This window comes from Camellia sinensis, chromosome 1 (assembly GCF_055761805.1).
Source record: "Camellia sinensis isolate YWXY chromosome 1, ASM5576180v1, whole genome shotgun sequence".
Classification (NCBI taxonomy): Eukaryota; Viridiplantae; Streptophyta; class Magnoliopsida; order Ericales; family Theaceae; genus Camellia; species Camellia sinensis.
The window spans coordinates 157,420,458-157,444,662 of record NC_138961.1 but is presented as its reverse complement, the minus strand read 5'-3'; positions in this window follow the sequence as shown (position 1 = coordinate 157,444,662).

The following is a 24,205-nucleotide window of genomic DNA, read 5'->3' as shown; positions in this document are numbered from 1 at the left end:
ATATACCACATCAAAATAATACATGTAGAAGGCAAATATAATTATCAACATGTAGCACTTTTGTTGTTTAATTATACACATGTTTTCGACTATTACAACATTTTATCCGCTGCTCATTTATTTATGATAAAATTGTATATTTAAACATCTTAATTATAAAAATATCGTAGAAATGTGTTCATTTTGAAGGAAAGTAATAAGGGTCTAAGTGATATTCCATAATAATTAATAAAATAATTATATTTATAGGTTGTTTATAAATGAGATTGTTTAAGTGATATTCAATGATAATTAATAAAACAATTATATAATTAATGTTTTTAGGATTTGGCCGGAGAGGAGAGTTCGGCATTGGTGGGCTTTAATTTGGGCTCATGTTGATAATCTAAACTGTTTAATGTGTAAATCATGTCGAGTACTAGGGATGGCAATTTGAAACCGGCCCGACGGGACCCGACCCCCCGACCCCGATTAAAGCGGTTTTTTCCCGAAAAATATCCCCTACGGGCCGGGGATGGTACTCAAAAATAAATCCCCGATGATTTTCGGGCCGGGGACGGTGATATATTTTTCACCCCCGACCCCGGCCCGTCCCCAGCCCCGACCCCATCCCCGTTAGCCCCCCGAATCAAACTTATTATATATGCCCTTAATAGTTAATATATAATATAACCCTCAACTATTCTGTTCTGTCCCTCTCTCTCTCACTCTCTCTCTTCCCTCTACACTCTCTCAGTCTCGCACCTCTCCTCTCTCTCACTCTCGCATCGCACCTCTCATCTCCGCCTCCTCAACGCAGCCGTTACTGTCCGCAACGCCGGAGTTGCTGTCCACCTTGCCGTCGTCTCCGCCATTCGTCTCCTTCTCAGCGCAGCCTTCACCTCCGTCAACTCTTCCGCTGGCTCCACCTCCATCGCTGCCCTCTCTCAGATCTGTGTTGATCTCGTCCGATCTACGCCGATCAGCTGTTCGTCGCCGCCGATCAGCCGATCTACGCCGATCTCCACCGTCGTCCTCTCTCTCTGTGTGTACATGTATGTGTATGTCTCTGTGTGTACATGTATGTGTATGTCTCTGTGTGTATGTATAATGTATGTGTGTGCTTGTGAATGTATACATGTGAGTATGTATGTATGTATTTGTTGAATGTTGTTGAATGTTGTTGAATGTTTCTGTGTTGAATGTATACATGTGAGTATGTCTCTGTGTTGAATGTTGAAACGGATTTGGATCGGGGAACTTTCGGGGTCGGGGAAGCCCGATTCCCGTTGGGGGTGGGGACGGAGACCGTGATAGGTTCCCCGTCGGGGATCGGGGCCGGGGACGGGGAAGTTTTGGCCATCAGGGATCGGGGACGGGGAGTGGGATCCCCGGCCCCGCCTCGCCCCGTTGCTATTCCTATCGAGTACATTATCTCTACAATAAATCATGTTTAACCATTTGATCAGATCACATTTTCAAAGTACATTGAGACAAAAATACGATCTGATCAAATGGTTATCAATATCCAATCAACGTGATTTTTTGCTGCGATGATGTATTCAACGGGTTCTACACATAATGTGAGGCCCCTGAAAATTTTATTTTCTTAAAAGTCCCTTACTTTTGTAATATTGTAATGAAAACCCTTGATTTTCTAAATAATTTCAACTTTAACTCTAGAGGCGAAAACTCGCAAATCCTAATCGATTTCAGCAAGTAAGGAATCATTTCTAATACCCTAATATTGATTAAATGACTCCCTAAATATGGATTTACCACTTAAAACCCTAGATTTTTTCGATTTTCATCATGTTCGTTGATTGATAGCCTTTTTATTCAAAACAAGAAATCTAAACCGAATTAGATTCTTTAACTCCAATTTAATTTAATTCTACACTTAAATAAATGTTTCAGTTTATAAATTAAAGCCAAAGCTCTCACATTTTGATTAAATTTTAAATTGACCCGAAGTTAGTGTTATTATATATATACTTGTACCTTTAAACCTATTCAAATAAATTATACATTATATTTGAAATTTCCATCAAATTGTACACAAAAAAAATAAAATAAAATTATCTTCCCAAATCATCATCTTGGCCGGCCACCTAGGGAAAGAAAATACATACAATTTTTTCAAGCAAATCCATGAATTCATGGAAAAGTACTCTAGTGCACCCCAAAACATGAAACCTTGTTTCCACCTCAAGTTTCATCCTAACTAAAGCCTAACTAGATCATGATTAATTGCATAATTAAGGCCTCTAATCATTCACTATTCCGTTAAACTCAAACTAAATCCAAAAATATCCAATCCATTTCCAACCAATGGGAAAATTGGACATTTTGCACCAATTTTAGTATAAATAAAACCTCTCCCTTGGCATTTTGCACACAAGAACACGCACTCAACATATCACACAACTGAGAGAAGAAGAAAGGGAAAGAGAGTGAGCCTGGTGGAGGAAATGAGAGAAATAAAAGGTTTTGTTAGCAATTCAACCAAGCTTCAAGTAAGCCACATTACCATCTCTCCTTCTATTTCCTTTTTCAAACACATGTTATTGGAAGGTTAAAATCATATTTTCAAATGTCTTATAATGGTGTTCATATGTTCAGAGTTGATGAGTTGAGCTTTGATCCTTCTTTTACTCATATTTTTTCTTAATAGATGCAAAACTACCTTTTCTTCTCATATCTCACATTATTTCCAAAGTCAGACCATCACTCTAAAAATCTGAGTTATTGATACATTATTTAGTATGTTTTCATCACAAAAGAAGTGAAAATTTTCGCTTAGTTGGCCTCTTTTTTCACCAATCTTCTTATTTTGAGTATTGTGCATGAAAAACTAGTTCTTACAGCCAACCTTCAAAATTTCTAGAAAAATGTAGGAAAATATCTTGGACCTCAGTTTTATGTCATAAAATTCCTTAAAGAGTTAGATTTCAAGAAAAATTTGTTTCATTGAAAAAGAGTGAGCAGTTTGAAAGAAAATCCGATTTTCGTAACGGTCGATGAATCTAGACAGCATTGGAGTGTTTCTTATATAACTAAAATATATAAACGTTATTCAATTTTTGAAAAATGTTCTGAAAACTAGATAAAATTCTCTACGAACCATAGGAAGGCTAGGCATGGGAAAAATCTGAAATTGTCCTTTTGATTATAGTCTTTAAATGGTACTGAATCTAGAAATTTAATTTTGCATTGATGTTCTATGCTCTCGTCTTCATGAATATGCTTATTAGTATATGATCATGCCTTGCTATGACATTGCATGTGTTATGGTAATATACCTTTTATTTAGTCCTTTGATGATGCTTATATCTATGAAAATTTCATTTCAATTGTTTGTGCTAACTAACTTAAAACATTAATCTAAACGAAAAACTTGATGGGGGGGCTAATGGGGTTTTGATCACATGAGTATTGTTATGAGATAAGGTTATGTTTAAATTGAATTGGTTAGAGGGATGTGTTTCCTTTTGAAAGCTAAAGTCTTATGCAAGTGGTTGTTTCGGAACCCTTAAATGAAGCAGTTATATTCGGACCCAGGTTGTTTTGCTGTGAGGAGGGAATGGGGAAGGTTTATTTTACCGTCTCTTTTGAGGTCCTCGGTTAGCGCTACGTGATATGTAACCGTTGATAGGCATCCAGAGTAAGGTCTACAACGTAGCAAAAAAGGAGGCATACTGAATAATTCGTGTCTGATTCTTGTGGTTGGGATGATGAAATCTCTTTGGGGGATTTCTAGACAACTAACAACTCACATTGTAACCCTTGTTATTTACTTGGATATCATGTTTCTTTCCCGTATTGTTGTAATTGCTCTTGTATATTAGATTGGGAAAAAGGGACGAGACGTGTGTGCATTTACTGGGCATTTAAAGCTCATAACGTTTCATGCCAGGTACCAAAGAGGATTTTGCAGCAAAAAACAACGAGTCGGAAACTTTCAAAGACATTTGGTTGTCCTAGAGAAGCTAGAATTTTTTTTTTATTTTTTTGTTCCGTAAAGTCCATCTGAAATTTTATTTTTGAAGTGTAATATCGATGGAACTATTTTTTGTGACTAAAGATATTTTGTATCTATTCTCTTATTATTATATGCTTGTCTTTTTTAAAAACCAATATAGTTCCGCATGTTGCTTATGAGACCTTGCATCAATGCCTCTTAAGACCTGTCAAAAAGGTAGCCTTGCTACCTAAGAAAGCTGGACCTAGAAGGGACGCTAATTTGACTCCTCCGGCAATCTGGTATCTTACTTGGTCATTGACCATAGGACTCATTAGTAACTTTCCCTTGACTACAACCCTCGGTGTAGATTTTGGGGTGTCACATTATCGACATGGGCCTAAATTAGGGCCCACCAATGCCGAACTCTCATCTACTGGAGCCAGGTCCATGTTTTTAATATGAACTCCAAGTCATCCATTCTTTGGTATTTTTTGATACATATTATGGATAACATTATCATGTAGTTGTATGTTTTTGTGCTATATTCTTTGAATCTTAAAAAAAAAAAAAAAAAAAAAAAAAAAATGGAATTGAAATGACATGTATACCCATCACTATGGTTGCGGTCATCAAATTTGAGTATCAGGCCATCTCCAACGGTTCACCAGAATTATCACCAAATTTAAATTTGGTGAAAAGGACACCTTTTTTTTTTTTTTTTTTTTTTTTGTCTCCAACGGTTTTATCAAAATGATATGAAATTGAGAACGGCCCAAAATTTTCACCAAACTGAGGAGCTGAGGCAGATTTCACTATTTTACTGTGTGTTTATGTTGGTAGTGGGGCCCACTGGACGTTCGACCGGTTGTCCCCCCGGTCGTCTGGGTTGTAGAGAAAATGAAGAGCAGCAACCATGGTTTGGACATTTGAACTAGGAGATCAGTTTTTGGGTTTACAAGATCGGAATCGAATATGAATCCCGACGATTAAAATGTTCTCAATTTCTTAGAAAATCACTTTCCTCCCCTGACTGAGAATCTGAGATCCTTATCCCCAATCTTCACTTTCTTCCTCGTTTGTTTGGCAACCGAGAAAATAATGCTTACTAAAGATAAGAGATTGAGATCTAAATTTATTTCAAAAATTGAAATGAACAAATGAAATTTCTGTTTCTTTCCCATTTTTGACACTAGAGTTTTTTCAATCTCAACGTTAAAGAATAAACTAGAATTATCTCCAGATCTTTTGCGAACAAACCCATATTTAGAACTTGAGACCATTCCTAAAATTAAATATTTCTATCATCTTTTGTTGGAATTGGAGAGAGAGAGAGAGAGAGAGAGAGAGATGTTGATGGAATGGAAGATGCGCTTTCATTTGGGAAGAAAACGAAAAGAAAGCTTCCTTTAGTTATTTCGCTTAAATCTCACAGTAAGTAATGATGATGGAATCGAAGTGTCCACCCACCCCCCAGGAGAGGAGGAGCTTCAGTTTCAGTGGTGGTGGTCGTGGCCCGAACCTTCTCTCTCAGCTTGTTCTTACTGTTCTTCTTCTTCTGTATCCTAAGTTCCCATCCAAACAATGCTTCTCTTCTTTCATAAGTATTACGACAAACAATTCAATTGTTGTTTTTTAATTTTTTGCATTGATCGGTCGGCCAGCCGGTCATCCACCTAGTTGACTGGTGGATTGATGAAAAGTCAAATCCCTCTATTGGAGCATGTGATATCAAATAGAGGAATTCATCCGTTTTTTACTCAGATTTGACGAAATATTTGGTGAACCGTTAGAGATGCCCTTACAAGTTAAATAATATTTAATATGCTATCAATTCATTAAAAAACTCAACTTTATTTTTTTTTATTTTTTCTTTCTTTTCTTTTACCTCTACAAAGTTTAAATTGAAACACATAGGTATTATAAGACAAGGTATGCAAATTTTAATAACTTACATGAGTCCTAGCCTATGAATATAATGATAATGTTGAACATTTTATAGGTAAAATAATATGGTCTGCTTTGTCTCCAGTTCATTGGAGGGTACTGCTAAACTTTGTATGGTTTATTATGAAATCTGTTTTGATAATCTAAATATTTCATTTATTTGAATTTTATCTGTAGATCATTCACAAAAAAATCATATAGTTGTGCTTATTAATAACCATAGTTATGTGGTTATTTTGTTTAATTTTTTTAAAAAAATAAAAAGAAAAATTTGTGGCATTATTAGGTGGACAATGATCACTTGGTGTATATACGAAATACTATATGCTAATTAAGTTATCCAATGGAGGGAGCCCGATCGAAATTTGAATTTATTGGGCAGCAGTGCGGACCTACCTCTCTACCTGGCAAAAACATCAAAGATCACATTATCTATATTAATACAAAAAGTGATTACTATTATTCGTACTCATAATAATTTCATGGGTAAATTACACTCAATTCTCTTAAAATTAAAATAAAAAAAGTACAGTTAATTTAATATAATTATATTTGCACAATAATTAGATTATTTTTATTAATAATTTATTAATCGTAAATAAAAAAATGATATTATATTTTTTATTAAATTATTTAATTTTCTCTTTATTTATTTTAGTATCTATTCATTATATATATATATATATATATGTATATATTAATTTTGATCACTTTATTCTTATTAAAAAATTAATATATTTATATTTGAAATATGAGACTAATTATAATTTTTTAAAACTACAATAAAAATGTGTATAATTTACCCTATTTTTATAGGGTGAAACACCAATAAATTTCAAAATGTGATTTTATGAACTGTTTAGTCCTTTTTTTTCGTTTTTTTTTTTCTTATGAACCAAAGGTCCTATTAAAGTGAAAATTACATAAAGGGTGATCACTTATATGTTTGGGTTTAATTTTTTAAAGATAAAAGTGGGTTTCTCTAAATGTGAAATTACATATTTGGGCAATTCGCATTATAGAGGTTTTGGACTTTTCCTCATTCTAAAATAAATCACATTACGAATAAGAACGTAACACTCTAATGTAACATATCAATGAAACACATTAAAAAACTCTTTAGTGTATGGTCATGACCCAACCCCTGCCCTAAGGGATTAGAGAAGTGACTAGCCAGTAATCCGAGATTACCAAATGCCTGCTTAATATTAATACAATAATAGGGGTTAGCCGAATCCTTAAATAATAAATTATAACGTCCAATGAGTTGTGAAGATTTAAATGAACAAAACAAACCTTTATATATGTTGACGGCTTCATTTTGTTATACTTCTGGGTTAGAGCTATTATGCCATCATTGTTGTTTGGCTCAACTTGCACTAGTGGTGGAAGAGGAGGCGACAGTTGTTGATTCTATTGTTGTTGTCTCAAAGATTCTATCAGTAATTCAACCATGCTTTCTAACCGATCTATTCTAGCATCAGAAGATTCTAACTCATCTGCATTTTTTGTTCTCTCCATTTGTCTATATAAAACATGGTAATTATGTGTTTTGTAAGAGTTTTGAATCCATATCTATTCACTGTAGAAAAATCTGTTTTGAATTTTGCTAAAATCTGAAATTGAAGGCTGTAAAGGCAACAGAAACTGAAATTGATTACTTTATCGTGATCAACATAATTTTTAAAGTATATTGTGAAATTCAATTAAAAATTTGATTCATATCAAATTAATGAAATCAAAATTACACATTATTTTACATAACTTTTTTGTTCATGCTTATAGTTTTCAGTTCATTTTCTTATCAAACATGTACAGAAGAATTCACACACACTCACACATGTTAATGTTGTCATGCCCCGAATTTACACAGTCTGTCTCACGTGAATAAACCACCTAACGATAAACAATAGATAACCATTCTTATGCAAATGAATATAATATAGTCACATAATACATGTGTTTATTCGATTTTATACTTTCCTAGATACAACATCTATGTCAAATGGATATTCTGTAACTAAAACATGTTATAAAATCAAATTAAACACCCTGAGGCTCACATCATACACGAGGGTGTAACCCTTACAAGAACGACACATGACCAATGAATAACATAAATGGCCCTTGGCTTACAAATAACATAACCACCCTACACGGTTCCGAACACAACTTCACGTTTCAGTCCACATCCACACATGTACACTTGAAAAACATTTTCAGCCACGTAGGGTGAGCATAAAGCCCATTAGAGAATATTCAAAAGCTAAACATGCTCCACCAGTATAAATGATCATGATGCAATACATATATACAATATTCCTAAACGCATTTTCAAATCCATTTGATAATCTCAACAAAATCCTTACTTTCCAATTACCAAAACCTTACGTTTAATCAAAACGTTTTTCCGGATTCAAATCATCCGTTTGATAAAAATCCATTTTCCAAAAACAATTTAGGTATTTCAATACCAACCAGCAAAAACATTGTTAAATCAAATGCGACTACATCGCCAAACAAAAGCAAATACATTGCTCAAAACATTTCCAAATGTCTTGTTCCAAAACCAATATAATAGTAAATAACATGAGTAAATCTCCAAACAAATACACCTTTCATGGAAATTTTCTTCGTAGGAAATTGTAAACTGGCACCCATGTAAACATAGGCTACACAAGAACTACTATTGCCATTTCACGAAAATTTTGCCCGCGGGATCGGCACCTATATATACGTATGGTTTTTAGGACTTTCACTATAGACACTCAGGCCAACTTATTTCAATGAGGGAATACTTATTTCACTATGGACACTCATGCTCTAATACCATGTTGTCACGACCCAACCTCCGTCCTAAGGGATTAGAGAAGTGACCAGCTAGTAATCTGAGATTACTAAAGCTCTGTTTAACAGTAATACAATAATAGGGGTTGGCGGAATCCTTAAATAATAAATTATAACGTCCAATGACCTGTGAAGACTTAAATGAACAAAACAAACCTTTATATATATATATATATATACACATGAGTCCACATCAAGCTTAAGTACAAAAACAAAAACATAAACATAAGTTAGGAATTATATCCTAATAACAAAACCAGTCTTAACAAAAGCCTTAGCAACATTCATAACACTTGTCCACCAATACAAAAGGGTGAATTCTAAACTACCCATGAAGCTTAGAAGCGTGACTCGGTTGGGACCTTGCAGTGAGACACAAAAGTTAGCTTTATAAACTGAGTTTAGGCCGACGCCACTAGGTCCGATCTTGCACTTGATCTTCTACATACATATATAAAATGGTGAGTTAGAGCCTAGTGAATAACAACGGTGTAAAAGGGTAATGAATGATGTCCTTTCAATAATTTTAAATAGTCAATTTCATTAGTGAATATGTGTTTCTCATCTCAGAATCATATTGCAAGCATAACAGTCATACGTGGTACATCCATTAGCAGAACAGTACAGTAGGTCTTAAAAGACCAAAACAGTCATATATGATGGCCATCAATTCAGTAAACAATAGTTCTAAATATTGGAACTGACAGAGATCTATGTAATAGTACCAGTACCAGTAGTAGTAACAGATGCTATGGATGCTACAAATACATTTCATAAATAGGACAATCATTCAATCAGTCATAAAAGCATCATTTCAGAAATTGAGCATTTTATAATTCAGAAAATACGTATATCTTAAACATAGCTTTACAATGTTATTACTCACAATTGGCTCCCTGAATCACGTGATTAGATTGTGGTGTCTGACCTACACAAAAACATTCAAGCACACATTAATACATAATCACATGTATAATTAATGAATTAATAGCTTAATACAAAACATGGTTGTCACATGTATTTTTTCTAAATGTAACAATGTAACACTTTAAAAAAAACTCCATATTGTACTTTTTCTAAACGTAACACTCTAATGTAACATATAAAAAAACTCCTTAATGTACTTTTCTTAAACGTAATACTTGTAACACACAAAAATACTAAAAAAACTCCTTAGTGTACTTTTTCCAAATGTAACACTCACAGTTTGAAATTATACATTTGCTCAAAACTTACTAAGAAATTTTTGTACTACTTTTGGAATGGTTTGAAGAATCCCACATCTTTTTTTAGAGTGTTACATTGAAATATTACGTTTGGAAAAAGTACATTAAGAAGTTTTTTTATGTGTTATATTGAAGTGTCACGTTTAGGAAAAATACACTAAGAAGTTTTTTTTTGTAGAGTGTTACAGTTTGAAATTATGCATTTGTCCAAAACTTATTAAAGAGTTTTGTACTCCATTTGAAATATTTGAAGAGTTTCACATCTTTCTAAAATGTTTGAATAATCTTATATTTCAAGTCATTTTGTACTTCTTTTGGAATGTTTAAAGAATCTCACATTTTAAGTCATTCCAATAAAAAAGATTCTCATATAAAAATTCATTTCAAATTTAATTATCATAAGTTGTGTATCTTACATTTCTAGCACCACAAAAAAATAAATAAATAAATAAATAAAAATAATATAAAAAATAGAAATATGGATATAACCTTAACTTAATTTTTTAAATAATATATTAAATTTATATTTTTAAAATCAATGAAATGTATAAAAAAAATTCTTGAAATTAAACAAGTTATCATTAGTCAATATGGAATTTATGGATAAATTTTTCGTTTTTATATTGGCAGATATGGTGATGGTTTTGGACAAGACAAAGCAATACAGCGCTGCCTAAATTTTTAACATCATATATATAAGACAAATTTTATAATATAGATTTTAAAAACTAGTATCTACTATATGTCCTCCATTATGATCTCATTATGAGATATTATGATTTTTGTTATAATTTAGTTATGATTTATTATCTTGTTATATATGATTTAGTTATGACTTTTTACATTTATTATTTTGATTATGATCGAATTTGATTTTAGTTATGCCTAAATGGTGTACGATTATGACTCTTAATTATGATTGAGTTATAATTTATTGTGATGTTAATTATGAACCATTATAATTATAATCGAGAATCTTTAATTTTACTTTAAGTAGTATTTGGTTATGATCTATTATAATCTTTCAGGTAGTGTTTGAGTGTGCAACCCCTTAAGGGTGGCATACCATATGTAATTTAAGTATCAACCATTGGAACAAAACAAATTGGCTCAATTTGCAAATTTAGTCGCCAAAAGTGTTTTTTCTTGTAGTGTTGGGAACTTGGCTAAAAGTTAAAAGTCAGCTTTTAACTAATTTTGAGTCATATCATTTCTCTATTATTTTTTTTACATGTTTTTTCAAAAAAATAAAAAAAATAAAAAATCAACTTTTAACCAACTTCTCAATCTTTTAATATTTTATTGGTTTAAAAGGGTTACCTATGTAACAAGTTACCCCTCGATAGATCTAACTCCTCTATTGGAGTTAGGGCTGCAAACGAACCGAGCCTAATTTTAGTATGTTTAAGCTTGTTTATTAAGATTTTAACGAACTCGAACTCGAACTCGATCTGAAGCTCAATAAAAATTTAACAAACCGAGCTCAAATCGAGTTAGCTTAGGCTTGACTCGAGTTCGAGCATGTTCACGAGCCTTAACGAGTCAAAAAATTTATAAATTTATACTTGCGTATGATACTAAAGTTACAATTAAAACTTTGATTATACAATATATATAAATATTCTAAAAAAAGTCAATATTTCATCAAAATAATAATATCTACAACCACAATTATATAAATTTACTATCTATAGTTAATTATTATTTACATTTATATTTTTTAAATAAATAAATAACATATTTATCTTATTTTTTGTACATATTTTTACATTATTTAATATATAAATAATAAATATTAAACGAGCCAGCTAACAAGCCGAGCTTATGAGCCGAACTTTAGAATGTTTGAGCTTGTTTATTAAAAGTTTAACATGCTTGAGCTCAAGCTCGAATGCAAAAATAAATAAATAAAAAATAATTAACAAACCAAATTCGAACGAGCTCTTACCAAGCCGAGCTCGAGTCTGTTCACGAACGGCTCTATTTATTTGCAACCCTAACTGCAGTGCAAGAGGGAGTTTTTGTCCTATCCTTTCTTTTTTTGCTATATGATCCTTAAATTCCTTTATTATTTACACAAGTATTTTGGTTCACAATTTTATATTATTTTTTGTTTTAGTTTGAATATTTATTTGTTTTGTTTTTATTATACGTATATTTTTTTTTATTAATTAATTAATTTCTTTATTTATACTTAAGATAGTAAATCTAGTTGTTGTTGATAATATATAATTTCTTGAGTTATTCTATCAACTATTTTTCTAATAAATTCTATATATTTAACAACACCCCGTATTTAGTAAATTTTGTAAAAAATTATGACGTTGATGACAATTTGTGATTAGTACTAATAATTGATTTACAACCTAAATAAATTTATAAAATATGCTATGCAATTTTAAAGCAAAGTTACATAATTATTATTTATAATATAATTATTTCATAAAATAATAAATTAATTTGAAAGAATATAGGCTAAATTGAAATTTAAGTCAAACTATAAGATAAAAAGTGTAATTTATCTAAAATATTAAGTGAAAATAAAACCAATTCGATTTCAAGGAAATTTTATTAAAATTGGCATTGGAATCAAATGAACGATGGATTGAATGATACGAACACCATTAATTGATTGGGCAATTTATAGAATCACTTTGCCACGATTAACTGATTGGCAATTGACTAGCTCATTGGATTACTTGTACACCATCAAATGATTTTCCAATCAATTACCTACACGAGTTGCCTAAAGAATTGATTGGGTAATCAATTAGAAGGGTTGGTCATGTTAGAAAAAATGATTTTTTTGCTAACTTTAATTTAATATTAAAGAGTGATGACTTTAATTAAATATTAAAGTAGGTTCTAACCTTTTATTGTGTTAGGTCCAAGTGAGCCAAAAATCATTGGGTTTTAAATAAGAAATTGCTAGGAAATTGCCTCATGATGTTAGATTTATGAATAGGATTTGAAAGAGTATTTAAATCCTTTTTTCTTGGCTAAATGGTGTGAATCCTTTGGGCATCCAAACTTTTATATTTTTGGAAAGGGGCTATGGATGCTTGGTGTTTTAATGACCAGCCTTAAAGGCTGGAGGCTCTTCTTCTCTCCCCTTTACATGTATAAATTGAGACCCTCCTATCAAGTTTCAAATAGAAATTTTTTTGCTTCCATTTTACAAGTCAGTTTGCCAGAAAGTTCCTACATTGAGAGAGTGCTGCCACTGTTCTTGTTCGCTAAGCTAGACAGAAAGTGCTTCTACCGTAGTTGGTTTTGACCGTCGTATTCTGGAAGACAAACGCCGGGATTCCTCAAGCACTCGACCCGTGAGGCGGCGAAATCTGTTTTAAGGAAACTGTTTCCGTGCAGGCTTCGGTTTCGTCTCTTTATCCTTTTATTGTTTGTGTATTTATGTTGAAATTTAATTGTAATTATCAGCATATGTTCTTGGTATATAATTTGATTTCTTCATAAATCTATTTATTTAATTTCACAATTTGAACAACAAGCTTAAAACAGATTTTATATATATTTTCTATGAAATTGATCGAATAGATTTATATAGACTATTAGGTTAGCTTTGTATAATGTTACTAGGAATTGTTGCGGTATTGCTCACTATTTCAATGATTGTAAATTATGCAATGGTACTCTCTAATTGCTTAGTTTAGTTAAAATTTTCTATCATAATTTGCATGGAATTTAAGGTTATAAAATATAATTTATGGATGTTACAATTTTGACATACTAATTCTATTCTAGTTTTAATTTGTTACATGCTAATTATTTTCTAGACTAGATTATATAATTTAATGTATTTTGGAGTTATAGAGTTTTTTTTTTTTTTATGAATTGTGTACATGATTAATGTGAATTATTTAATTGGGTGCGTTAATCTAAATTATCTAATTGGGAGCATTAATCTAAATTATCTAATTGGATGCATTCATGTGAATTATTTAATTAGGTGCATTAATCTAAATTATCTAATTGGGAGCATTAATCTGAATTATTTAATTGGGTGCATTAACTTTGAATTTAACTTATTTATTTGGAGTTAATAGTTTAAATGTTTATTATGAATTAATTTCATTCATAACCCATGAGTATAGAACTTTATTTTAAAGTTTTAATTTAATTGACATTTTAATCCATTGGTTACTTATATAATTAAAATTTGGCTAGATGGTTTCATTTAGTTTATTAAATTTTTTAGATTATTTGTTTGTATTTTGTTGTGGTTTGCTACTAACTTTCTTTGTAGGGATACCAATGCGAAAAACAAATATAAAACCAAATGAATAGTATTTGGGATCACTACTAAAGAAAGGGCCTTTTGAGTCGGTTTTTTGAGTCGGCAAATTTTACCGTCGCAAAAGGTAGCCTTTTTGAGACGGCACAGAGTTACCGACTCAAATACCAAACCTTTAGTGTCGGCACCGTTGGCCGACACAAAAAATTCATATTTGATAGCATTATTTGAGTCGGTTGAATTTACCGACGCAAAAGATAGACCTTTTGAGTCGGCATAGACCTTTTGCGTCGGCAAATTTGTGCCGACGCAAAAAATTAGACCTTTTTGTGTCGGCAACTGATGCCGTAGCAAAAAAAAAAAATTTATAACCAAGATATATATTTATTTACTTGATTATATTTAATAAATATATTTATTTATAAATATACTTTTATATTAATATTGAGTGTATATACTATAAATAATATATATCTCATTTAATATCTGAAAGAGGTATGGTGGTGAAGTGGGTTTAGTGCGTTGACCTTGGGTCAACTTGTCCAAATGGGTGTGTGTTCGAACCTTGGGAGCCTCAATGAGAAAATTATGAGTTAAATTTTTTAAAACATTTAACTACTTTTTGAGTCGGCAATCTACCGTCTCAAAAAATTAAAACTTTTTGCGTCGGCAGATTGCCGACTCAAAAACTTTTTGCGACCCCACCATTTTCGTCCCTTGAGTTGCCGTCGAAACGCCGTCGCAAAAAGTTTTTGCGTCGGCAAATCCGCTATTTGCGACGGCACGCTGCCGACTCAAAAGCCATGTTTTCTAGTAGTGGATGTAAAAACAAAAATGTTTAGACTACTAACTTTTGTGTTGAATAGGAATACCTAAGCGTGGAAAGGCTTTTGGACTAAATAGAATCCTTATGGATTGGCTATTTTATTTAAATGTTTGAAACATGTTTGCTTGAGATGTAGTTGGTTTGTTTACCAATTTGTAGTAGCAACTTTTATTTGCTTATATTGTTGTAGCAATCATTTGACATTGCTTGCAAAAATTTTGGACCTTGGTTTGTTTTAACCTAGTTCATCCCTAAGAAAATTTAATTCTTAATATTGTTTATCACAGACTAGGAGTCAACATGCTCTTAAAAGTTTTGTCAAAAGATTAACTGGGTTTTAAGTGGGACTGATGTGACCCCTCCAATCTTCCTAGGAACTTTCTTGACCATGTTCGATTCTAGGTTTTGTGATGAGACTAATTTTTGAATTAATTTTTTCTTCTAAGGGATTTTATACGGGTTAAGTTTAATTTCTGGAAACACAGAAGTAATATTCTGGTGTAATTTTCGAAAATGGCAACTATCACTGATGCTGCTGCTACTGCTACTGCTAATGTTGGTGGGGATTTGAACCTAGGGGTAACTGGATTACCAACCTCTACTGCTGTGACCTCTGTGGTCAACCCCGGTGTTACTCCTTCTATTTCGGGAGGACCGCTTAGTCACCATGAGTGCCCGAGAAAGTTTGCTGGGGAAAATTTTAAGAGATGGCAGCAAAAGATGCTATTTTACTTGACCACGCTTAACCTTACCAAGGTTCTGAGCGAGGATCCTCCAGCCGTGGCAGAGAATGAGCCTGACAGGCAGAAAGTCATGGCGCTTGACACATGGAAGCAGACTGACTATCTTTGCCGGAACTATGTGTTCAACAGCTTGGCAGACTCACTCTATAGTGTGTTTTGTTCCAAGAGCTCAACAAAAGAATTATGGGAATCTCTGGACAAAAAGTACAGGACTGAGGATGCCGAGGCAAAGAAATTTGTGGTTGGCCGATTCCTTGATTTTAAAATGGTAGATTCTAAAACTGTGATAAGCCAAGTCCAGAAGTTCCAAGTGATCTTGCATGATATTCATGCTGAGGGGATGCCTTTGAACGAGTCATTCCAAGTTGCTGTGATCATTGAGAAACTTCCCAATGGTTGGAAGAATTTCAAGAATTACTAGAAGCACAAGCGCAAGGAAATGTCAGTTGAAGAGCTGGTTGTCCGACTCCAGATTGAGAAGGATAATAGAAAGAAATGAGGGAGTACCTCCTCAGTAAAGGCCAATGTCGTTGAGCATGGCAAATCTTCTGGGATAAGGAAGAAGCCCCCTGTGAACAAGAACTCTAAGCTGGGGCCAAGGGGTGGTGTTGCAAAGAAGTTGGCTTACAAGCCGCAAGAACCAAGTTATCGGTTCTTTGGGAAGTGTCAAAACTATGGTAAGGAGGGGCATCGGGCTAGTGACTGCCGCAAGCAGAAGAAGCCATACAAGACCAAACCTCGTTGTAGACACCCCATTTTTGACCGCCCTTAAGACTTGGGCACTACTGATGGTTTGCTCAGTGTTGAGAGATGTGCAGGGCAAAGATTCAGTTTCTTCGGCAAGGAGAGAGGCAAATCCTTCAAAACACTTTGTTTAGGGGTTTGGAGTTGAAGAAGAGAGGAAAGGAGAGGAGAAAACTAGTTTGGGAAAAGTTCGGCATGAATCCGGGTAGAAGCGAGTCGAGCAACCCTCGCTGAATCGGGCTTATCTATCTGTACACTTGGATTTTAGTTATGAGGTCACCACCGTTGGAAAGAAGACTTCCGGGGCTTCATTTTTCACTCGAGAATCTCCTAGAGCCATGTCCGGGTGGGGGAGATATGATCAGTTGAAGTCGGGCATCATCCCGGTTGGATCGAATCTGCGCGGCTTCACGAAAAATGGCATAACTTTTTGCACAGAAGGAATTTTAATGCAAGGTTTGTGCCATTGGAAAGCTAACTTCCGGGGCTTCAATCTGGACATCCACCAGCACTTTTTGACCTCATCGGCCACCCATCGGCACTCTATTTATCCGACCGGCCAGTATAAACTGCAGGTCGGCAATATATTGTGCCGACCAGCCAGTAAAAGTAGCCGACCGGCCAATTTTGCTAGCCGACGACCTTCCGGAGTATTCTACAGATTGAATGGATGCCAGCTGTGCCAGCTGGAGGGCACAGACTGGATCCTCCATACACGTGTATGGAGGATCTTGGCTCTTGGTTTTGAAGCTTCTAAGAGAAGTCTTGCTCCTTTGGCTCTATAAAGGAAGCTCTCCTCTTCCTTATGCTAGGTTAGAAGAAAAACCAGCTGGAGCATTATACATACAACCCTATATCTATACATTCAACCCTCTCTTCCAAGCTTCAAAGTCCATTATCCTTGGCCATTTACACACCAAGCCATAGCACAATACCTCCAACGCCCATTCCAGTAGCTTGAGGCTGTCCTCCAGAGGTTAAAAGTCCCCAAACTTGGTCCAAGAGTTGCTAAAGACTTGTCTTCAAGGGTGAGTTTCATTTCCCCCTTTCTTGGTCCATTCCTTGTATCATTTCTAAGACATACATGCTTATTGATTTGAGCTCCGACCAAAACTGAAAAGGTCATTTTTTTGAGCTCATTTTCTTGTTTCATTAAGGGCTCAACACTGTTTGAGCCCCCCATATTGCCCTTGCTTCAATATCCCCTTGTATGTCAATTTTCTTGCATGCTTTGGCAACCCATTATGCTTCCATTTTTGGACGTTTTACAAAACTAAAAATAGGCTTATTTTGAGCCCCTCTTCAACATTGAAGAAGGGCTCATCAATGTTTGGGACTTCCATATGCCACTTCATGTTATATCCCCTCTTTGGTCCCCATTTTTGCATGCTTTGGCAGCCTATCATGCTTCGGTTTTTGGCCTTTTTACAGTTCTGGAAATAGTCTTATTTTGGCCCATTCTACATGTTTCATTAAGGGTCTTTGGCCGTTTGTGGAATATTTTGTATACTTCATGTTATAGCCTCTTTTGAGCCTCATTTTGCATTGCATTTCTAGCATGTTTGTATAATGTTTTGGGGTTTTTACAGTTCTGTAAATATGCTTATTTTTGGTCCCTATTCAATGTTGTAGAAGGGAATTTTTCAGTTTGGGCTTTGCATATATCACTTGCCTCTTTGGCCACCTTTTGGCCCATTTTCTTGCATAAGAACTTAGCCTTATCTATGTTTGTTTTTAGGGTTTTTACAGTTCTGTAAATGTGCATATTTTTGGCCCCTCTTCAATGTTGTTGAAGGGCCCTAACCTGTTTGGAGTTAGCAGCTGTGAGTTGGTTCATAACCTCATGTTTAGGGCCATTTTTGCATGCCATTGTTGCCCTATCTTTGCTTGCTGTTTGGCCATGATTTGTACTGGTAAAATGCTTATTTTGGGGCTGTCTTGCTTCTTTATTTTCATTCCATGTACCAATTATGCATGTTTGGTATAGCTATAGGCCATTTCGGGTGCCTAATTTTGCATTTCGGGAGAGATTCCATGCATCGGGTGTGTTTTCGCCTCATTTCGGGGCTGTTTTCCCCCACATTTCAGTGCTGAAATTCCATTAGCATGATTGCATGCCATTTCCATGCTATTGCATTGCGTATGCCATTGCCTCGGTTTGCGTGCCCGTGTGCACGCATTTCGAGGCACTCCATTTTCATTCATCGGCCTCTTATGTGAGTGTGGCTGAGGCTCTCTCATATTAGTATAAGTCCATGTTGCATTCTATATGCCATTTTAGCCATTGCATTGCATATGCCATTGCCTCGGTTTGCGTGCCCGTGTGCACGCATTTTGAGGCACTTCATTTTCATCCATTGGCCTCCTATGTGAGTGTGGCTGAAGTCCACTTGTATTGGTGTAAGCCCATCTTGCATTGTGTATGCCATGTTTCAATGCGTTGTGCATGTTATGTTGTTAGCATTGTGTGTGCCATGTAGTTGTATTGCATGTTTGTATGTTTGCTTGCATGCTTAGGTCGCATGTGCATTGTTGCGCATTGCCTCGCCTCTTGACCAATCATGATTGAGGTTGGGTCCCTTGTATGTTTTGTGTGCATTGCATTTGACATTGAAATGCATACTTGACTCTTTGGCCATCATGCATCGAGATGCGTGATTGGTGGCCCGAGGGTCGAGGGCCATGCTCCCTTGAGTCCATTACATGATAGGGAGTGTGTCCATGCCTACATTTGCCTGAAAATTCCATGCCATACACTGCTTGCCCTCTGTTGCTGTCAAAACTGTCTTCTGCAGGAAGTTTCTGCCGACCGGCATCATTTAGTGCCGGCCGGCAATCATTCATGGGCCGAGGGCTTCATTAACTGCCGGTGGAAATTATGTATTGCCGGTGGGCATTTTCCTTCAGCCGATGATATTCTACAGTGTGCAAGGGACCTATCCCGGAACTTTGGCATTTTTCAGAGAAGCAAGGCAGTAACAACAGAGGCAGCAATGGTATGGTGCGGACTTTCCGGGCGAGACGGGTTCGAGCATACATCATTCGCGCATCCCGAGACAGGGGCCGTGGCCACTTCTCTTCTTGCATTTATTCTGATAATTAATTAGAAATTCTGTAATAATTTATTTGTTTTTATTATTCGGACTGTAGTATTTATTTGGTCCCTCCGAGTGAGGACGGTTATGTAATAAGTGTGCGTGAGTGTGTGTATGTCTTCCAACCTCACGTCATTCTTCCCTTTTATTTACCTGCTTATGGTGGTAGACTAGGGCATATTTAAATTAGCATAACAGTATGATAGCATGCGTGCATCCACACATTTGTCTTACATGCATCGGGCTCGGCACATCATGCTAACTGCACTTGTATTTCAATTCCAAGTTGAGTACTTGTTAGTTGCAGCATTTCACATGCCATCTTTAGGATAGCCGAGCCTGTTTAGATTGCATCTTTGCATGTGTTGCATTAGCCATTTTTAACATGAACTAGGATCATGCATATGATTACTAACTAGTTTCTGTTTTGGCTCGGAATACTAGGTAAGCTTTTTATGTTTTAGCATATCGCATGCGTGTGAATGTTGCCATAACAGCATGATTACCATGAGGCTAGCTGCTTATGTGATATAACTGCTTGAATGCCTGTGGATGGAGGTTGAATTACCTAACTTGGAATAATGCATTAAAACTGTGAGTTTTAAGTCCACTAAATAGTGGCAAAACCGTCTTTTATAAAAGCCCACTCGAGGGTGGCAAAACCTGCATTTTAGCTTACTCGCGAGTAGCAAATCACTTTCAAAGCAAAACCTGAAATGTTTTATTCCATTTTGGGCGATTCGGTCTATACTTGTTTGCTGTGCGCATAACATAGTAATTCTAGGCTAATAACCAGAATAAGAACATATAACGTTTTCAAAATCGGATATCATGGTTAGTAGAGGCCAGTCTTCGGACCGGGCGAAAGGGGGTGCTCATAGCTGACCTTCCCCGATCGTACCCAAGCTCCCGAGCTGAGACAACTCCGGTGATGACGGACATGTGGCCTTCGGCACCGAGTCAGGGTTTCCTAAATTTCCCCATTTAAAAAATATTTAGGTGGCGACTCTGTATCTGGCAAAGCAGTCCATGTTTGGCACTTCTTTCCTAAAATCTGTTTTCTCTAAAGAATTTGCCAGATTTGGACTCTTTGGTTCAAGATTTAGAACCGTGACACAAATTGAGTCCGAACTGTAGTAGCGAAGGCCCCCTCGCGGGACGACGTCTACAGTTTCTGGTGACTCTGCTGGGGATATTTAGAGAGCTTGACTCGAACTCGTGATATCCTATTTTGATTTCACTTATGTGTTTCTTTGCATTGCATGTGCATTGGTGCGCCTAGGAACACAGTGTTTGCCATCTGCCATTCCTAAACGGTTTGCCGGAGGCTTGTCTTGTCAAGACATGACCATAAGGCTGTCCGGCTATGGGCTCTGACAGTATGGGAACACAAACCCCGGTTCTACCGGGGCACCCTTTTTGACCATTCGACCTAGGGCATATTCGGATCCATAGTGACCATTCCAAGCTAGGACAGGTTGCTTACCCGATGTTAGGTTGTTTGAAAACTGCTGCGTGCATAGTGAAACCCTAGCTCCTGACAAAATAGGACAGGGAAACCCTACCCCAACATAGGGGTGTTTTGGCTCTCTCTTACTTGCTATGTGCTTTTAGAGTGTATCTCTACAGGGACGTATATACCAGTTCGCAAGTCTGGGCATCAGGCCTGTGGGCATCAGCATCAGTATTTGGGGAATCAGTTTTACCCGAGGGTGTCAGTTTACAGGCAGATAGTTGGGAAACAGTGATCAGTATTGAGTACAGTCATCCTAGTATGCTCAAATCCGTTCCAGTGAAATTGTGCTGAGATGCTGTCTGTTTTCTCTTTTGCTAGGTAGTCCTGGAACTGTAGCTTCAGAAGGCTCCGATATCCCTGGGGTACATTCGACTAGTGTTGATAGACTTTGTTAGGTCAGAAATTCAATTCAAGGGTAACCAGTGTTCTTTCGCTGAGGCAAGGCAAAGAAGGGCCAAACAGGGCTCATTGGTTCATCTGATCCGACAGTCACCAGCCACATCACCTTTGTTCGGACTCAGCAGACCATGATGGCACAGGGTTCAGAAGAATTTGTGGCCGTGATAGCAGCATTAAATCAGGGAACTGCTATGCAGGCTGAGACCAGTATTGAAACGCAGCGCCCACCTGGGGTATCTGCCTCACATCCAGCTTTGGAACCCCAGCCAAACTTTGACCCACTTCCGCCGGTTGAAGATTTGCAGTGTCTGAATTCTCGGGAAAGGTTGACTCAAGCTCAGGTGTTCAGACCCCTGGTGCAGCCTAATGAGAGACTTTATCCCCTTGATGTTAATGAGCTCAATCCGACTGCAGTGAAGATTGCGAACCTTGAGAAGCAATTCAAAAAGGCACAGGGCCTTAATTCCATTCCTGACATTGAGGATGGGCACACCGAGGCTGCCGTTCGGCTCCCAGACAGATTCAAAATGCCATATATTGACCGTTTCGACGGGTCTGGAGATCCAATGGTACATATCCAACTTTTCTTGGATGTCCTGAAGCCGATGGGTCTGACCAAGCCACAGAAACTCTCCCTGTATGGAAGAACCCTGTCGGGTGTAGCAACCACTTGGTACGCTAAGTTGGAAGATAAAGTGAAGCAAAACTGGGAAGAATTGGCTGAGGCCTTTGTTGATCAGTATTCCTACAATACCCAAGTTGAAATGACCATGCAAGAGCTTGAAACAACTCGCCAGAACCCAACAGAGCCTTTTGTGGAATTTGTTGCAAGATGGAGAGCAAAGGCAGCACAGATGACAGATCGCCGCCCTTCTGAAAAGGATCAAGTACAGATGATGGTGCGAAACCTTCAGCATGATATGTTGCAAAAGTTGATAGTCGCTCCGCTATTCACTTTCAAAGGTTTGCATGATCTGGGGGTTCAGATCGAGAATGCGTTCAACAGTGGGATCACTCCCAGAACAAGTGAACCAACGAGGAAGGTTTGTGCAGGGAGTACCAATGCTGGTAGTAACGCTATTCCCAAACCCACCGAAATCAATACAATAGCCACAGCCAACCCTTTTGCCAATCCAAGCCTACAAACAGCCGGCCCAGCCCGAGCTCAAGGCAGAACTTTCACTCCCCTCTATATGAGCTTGACTAGCGCACTAAAAGCCTTGATGGAAAGAGGGCATCTCAAACCCCTCGATCCTCAACCTCTGCCTAACCCACTTCCAGCCAGACATAATCCCTCCAAGTACTGTATGTACCATCAGCAGCGCGGTCATGGCACCGACCGTTGCTACCGCCTTCGTCATGAGGTCCAAAATCTCATCGACAACCGGACGATAACTCCACCTTCAGCCCCCGATGACCAAGTACCTCATCCACATCTCAATCTGATCCACACACTGGCCGTCCCTTACGACCCCAGCGTGTACATCACCCCGGTCCATCTACCCAAGCCTGAGGTGTTTATCCCGGAAAGCATGGACTTATGCATGATTGGTGCATCTGAACCCCAATTATCTCAAACCCATGAACCCACTACTTCTGAGCTGATGAAGATGATCGAAGATCTTCAGAGAACTGTGGCAGATCTGGCCTTTGGAGTTTTGGCCCCATCATCAACCGCATCACATACCAGGGAGTTCATGTCAAAAGGCTCCTCAGGACGGGCTGCATTGGGAGAAGGCCAATCTTTTAGCAAAGTGGAGGCAAGTGGTAAGAACAAGGTAGGGACAGGCATTAGTCCCCATGAACACCTTCGGTGGGATATTGAGGCTTTGAAAGCTGAGGGACTGAAAAAAGAGCAAGTCCTCGCAATTGTTACAAAAACTGTGGATGACACTTTCGCCACTCAGAATGAGAGCAGTCTGAATCAAGGGGCAAGCCAGGAGAAGGGCCTTTGTACGAGGAATGTTCCTTTCAGCCCTAATCCTGTGCTCAGAAACGATCAGCAAACCCAGTCAACGCCTGCCAATCCCTTTGCTGGTGCATCCAGCAAAACTCCACAAACCTCAAAATACCCACCTCGAGGCCAGAGGGTGTTCGCACCACTATATATGTCTCTATCAGCGGCCTTTAGGATCTTGATTAGAGAGGGGGATTTGAAACCCCTGGAGCCGCGACCACTGCCAGATAGACTTCCTTCCTCCCACGATCCGACCAAGTACTGTGCCTTTCATCAGCAAGTCGGCCACGTCACTGATGGTTGTTTCCGTCTTCGCCACGAAATACAAGATCTGATTGACAATAAGGTCATCGTCGCACCAACTCAACAAAGTCTATCGTCATTGGATCAGTGAACCTGGGGGATAATACGGTGCGATCGGGGGATGAACCACCTGCGGGCGGCGCTCAGTTTACTTCAGATGTGGCGTTTGGCACGCACAATTTTGAGCAATGTGCGAACACTAGTTTTTGTACTTTCTGACTTGGGTATTGGGTCAGTTTTGTTGTTTTGTATATGGTCAGTCTTTTTGTACTAAGTCGGTCAGGTCTGTCTTGTTGTATCGAGTCAGTCCTGTTTTGTTAAAGTCAGGTGATTCTGGGGGTGTTACCTCGGGCATCACTATTTTGTTTTGTATTTGTCTTTTCGCTTTCTTTTGAGTCTGTTTCGGCCAT